Source organism: Zea mays, chromosome 3 (genome assembly GCF_902167145.1).
Source record: "Zea mays cultivar B73 chromosome 3, Zm-B73-REFERENCE-NAM-5.0, whole genome shotgun sequence".
NCBI classification, from domain to species: Eukaryota; Viridiplantae; Streptophyta; class Magnoliopsida; order Poales; family Poaceae; genus Zea; species Zea mays.
The window spans coordinates 40,887,447-40,891,680 of NC_050098.1; the positions used below are offsets into that span (position 1 = coordinate 40,887,447).

Here is a 4,234-nt window from a genome sequence, read left to right on the forward strand (position 1 = left end):
TATATATGCTAGCTCAAGGGATCATCCTCAATAAGAAGTATAGAAGGGTTACTTAGACTTATAAGAAGGCCGAGCCCACCGGCACTTAACACCATCATCAGCAGCACAAAACTAAAACCTGAAAAACAACAGGGAATAAAACCCTGAGTATGGAATTACTCAGCAAGTCTTACCCGACTAAGGAAAAGACTCTCAAGGGTATGCTGGATAAATAGGAATCAAGGAGAGGCTTTAGCAAAAATCAACTTATACTTTTGCAGAAATAGCTTACTAAAGTGAGTCCTTACTTTCAATCTTTTAACCCCATATTAAGTATTAATAGACTCTATTTGCATCTAGTCTAATTTCAACATCTCATCAATACAACATCATTTTATCCATAGTGTTCACATCCTGACTTTAGGTTGTAGAAAAGTGACCAAGTCTTCATAACCGCGAAGGTACGGCGATCCGAATCGATTATACTCAGCTGAGGATCTCCAATCACACGACATATGTAGCACTTAACCCTTGCATATGTCAACCCGCCACCGGGGTTCTTAAGACCAGATCAGGTTCACGCAAACCGAGAGCACAGATACACCACCGTCCAGCCTCTTGCCACGGAGGGTACACGCTACTCTCGCCACCGCTCCACGCACATTTCGTGTTATCTTATTCTGGCCTTAGTCTGCCCGAGGCAAGGCTTACCCATGACGAGGCATGTGACCAGTTAAAGGGTCCTCGGTCAGCACGCCTACATACGCATTAATCCTTAATCAACCTGGGTAGAACATCACCTGTTCCTAACCCAAGTCTCAATTTAAGTATTTCCATCCTTAGGATTGTGTCTGTTCCTTAGGATGAAAGAGCATCACAGGGAACTTTGCAGTAAGATCCCACTATTGCTCCAAATGAAAATATCCTTGCAGGTAGAAGCCATCCACTCCCGGGTTAGACTGAGGACAACCTCTATCCACAAGATCTAAGCAAGGCTAAGCATTTTTGTAAATCATAATTTTGATACTTCACAGAAGTATCTATAAAGGTATGGATATCAAGGAAAGCAATGCATCAAAGGGTTCCAGGCAACTCCTATGAACCTAATGCACATTTCACTAGACTTAAGTGTGCGAAAAGTATTTAAAAACACAAGGAAGGGGTTGCATGCACCGGGGCTTGCCTGGGTAACACTAGGTTAGTGTTGGTTAGGTGACGTCCACTTGATGAGTATTCTTCGATCGAGCACTTGCTTGATTTAACCATCGTCAGGTTGGTCCATCAGCTTCATCCTGCGGATTAGCCCGCGCTTGGGGTCGACTTGAGTCATCTTCCGCATCACGTGATTAATTATCGCACCTGAATGAAATGCATTATGCATATGAATGCATATAGACAGGAATATCAAAAACCCTAAATAGTGCTACGCGATGGCGAATTTAAACATCTAGCGGCGAGGCGTTGTACAATTTTGTACGGAATCACTAGTTATTAATATACGACTACACGCAATAATTACGCTTCTCGAACCTAACGCAAACATCACGAACAACAAACTATACACATGAAATACAATTAGCCTAATCATAACTTATCAGATAATTAATTAAATTCTAAACTTATCCCTCGTTTTATAAATTACACTACATCGCTCATAAAGAATTATTTTAATTCTATTTTACTCCTCACATGTTTTTCATGTCAACAATTACTCAAACACTTCTTTATCGTAAATATATACACATTTATAGAAGTAATTAAAATATTTCCTCATTACACAAGCCTATTAATATTCTACTCGGTACACTAATTCCGCTAATTGGCCGAAATAGCGAAATAACTCGCTATAACAGAACCTGGCTCAATAATCGCAAGAATTGCGAAGTCGACGAGAGTTTCGTGACTTACGCAATTTATTGAGCACCTTAATGAGCATCGCGCTAGCACATTAATTTATTCAACGATCGAACTATTCTAAATAATTTATCAGCTTACCGTTTTCACAGCTGACACGAATCCGCGAGATCGGTAGCGATTTTCCGATCCAGGCAATTTGTCGAGCGCTTGGGAAATATCGCGCTGCTAGCTTCGTCTTCACCTAATTCTTGGGATTTCTTGATGACGTACGGAACAACGACGAGATCAATTCAGGAGCGAGATGATGAGAGGGATCGAGTAGAGGATGACAGGTTCGACGACTTGACGATAAACGCGAACACACCAAAACCTGATGGATAAGGAGCGAGCGCACGGATGGTTCGGGCTGGGATCAGAGAACGACGAACGCCATGGCGGGTTGAAGAACGGATTTAATAACGGTGTTGTACCATGGCGAATAGAAAATCAACGACCGACTCAGATGCGATTGACGAGTTGAGCGACTCCGACGATTTAACGGCGGCCGCGACAGCGAGCAGGGTCCCAAACTCAACGCCGACGTCGAGGAGTGCTAACACTACGGTCGGGCGAGCTGGGAACACTGGCAAGCAGAGGAGCGCGCGCATCAAGGCTAAACACAGGAGAACGCACGAAAGGGAGCTCGACAGCTAGCTGGGAGGAGCTCGCGGGAAAAAGGGGCTTCAGCTGGGTGTGGCTACCAGGACGACCGCAGCAAGGAAGCCAGGACGAGATCGCGACGCGCAGGGAAGAAACAACCGGCGCGCGACTGAGAAGATGGATCGGTCCGAGCAGAAGCTAGCCAGGTGCGCGGAGCGAGCAGAGAGCAGGCCCGGCGCGTGACGCAGAGGAGATCCGGCGAGCGTGGGGTTCCACGAGCTGAGGGGGCGCAGGCAGGATGGAGGGACGCCGGGAATCCAAGCCAGAACCGAGCTTCACAGCCGGTAGAGGGAGGTCCGGCCGACGGCGTCGGGGCTGGGGAAGAAGCAGCTCCGCTGCTGGAGACCAGAGACGCCGCGTGAGACAGAGCTCAGGGAGGGAGAGGAGCGCGCAGACACCAGGGCGCGCGGCGCGGAGGAAGCAGGAGCAACACGCGGCAGGGATTGAGCTCCACTGAGCGCGAGCTCGGAGGGAGGTTCTGGCGCGTGGAGGAAGAGAAGCCGATAAGCAGGAAGCCAAGCGCTAGAGGAGATGGCTGGGGAAGAAGATAAGTCTTCACGGGGGATTTTTACAGCCCAAAGCGGCGGCAGATTTTTCAACTAGCGGCCGGATGGATAGGATTGTCTGGATAAAAATCAAAGGGAAGAAAAGGATAACGACGGCTGCAGATTTTTAGGGATATACACTGGGTTGACATGCTATACAGCTACACATTTCATTTTAATGATTTAGCGAACTAAATTATCTACTAATCACTTGCTGTCAGTAATAATTATGGTGGTTTGGTTTGCTTCGGACATGATGCAAATAGACCGAATAAGACGGATTTCGGCTTCAGTATTTTAATTTACGACTGATTTCGTTGAAGTTAAATCGATTAGAAATTATTCAAGTCCGGCTCTAATTACCAAATTCTCCTGATTATTAATCTCGCGCATGATTTTTCTCAGACAACGCGCGATTCAGACTATTTTGCCCCGAACATTCTAGTCGTCGAGTTCAAATTAATCTGCTTGGGATAAAATACGTAAAAGCACATCAAGCTTCCGAATTTGTATTCGTGCGAGCGATGGATAATCACCGAACGCACCAATTTTCGGAATAACTAGGTTTCGAACATCACGAAAATTCAGGAAGAGCCCAAATAAATAAAAACGATGTCGAACTCGCGACAAACGGAACAGATGCGATATTAAAATCGCGATAGGGGAAGATGATTAAAATTAAGCATCTGTTTTATCCACTGATTACGTGCTTAAATCCGTACTCGTTGTCGAGCGGAATATAAACACCTGGGGTGTTACAATACATTAGTCTCTAAAACAATGTACTAAGTCTGAGAAACATACCTTTATCCTTGATTTGTACTTTGTTCACCATTTTACACTTAGGCACTTGTGTTGGACACTAAATCACCAAAATACTTAGAAATGGCCCAAGGGCACATTTCCCTTTCACGAAGGGTAAATGATACCGATAGAGTAGAGTGGAAGCCTTGTCTTCGCCGAAGACTCCATTTCCCTTTCAATCTATGACTTAGTTAAAATGTACTTGAAAACACATTAGTTATAGCCTTGGTACACAAATAATAAGAATTATGCATTTGTACCAAAGTGAAAGAGATATGATCAAAGGTATATAAATGAGCTATGTGTGCAAAGTGTCAATTAAAGTTCCGAGAATCAAGTATATTTAGCTC

At 44.8% G+C, this 4,234-nt stretch overlaps 1 long non-coding RNA gene across 1 annotated transcript; it reads right to left on the reverse strand.

Annotated features, from left to right (window-relative positions):
* Window positions 1–1,114: 1,114 nt before the first annotated feature.
* Window positions 1,115–3,327, reverse strand: LOC103649990 (uncharacterized). Its single transcript, XR_563839.2, has 2 exons — window positions 1,975–3,327; window positions 1,115–1,338 (listed from the first exon to the last, which is right to left on the reverse strand). It is a non-coding gene; the product is annotated as an uncharacterized lncRNA (long non-coding RNA).
* Between the last annotated feature and the right edge of the window lie 907 nt (window positions 3,328–4,234).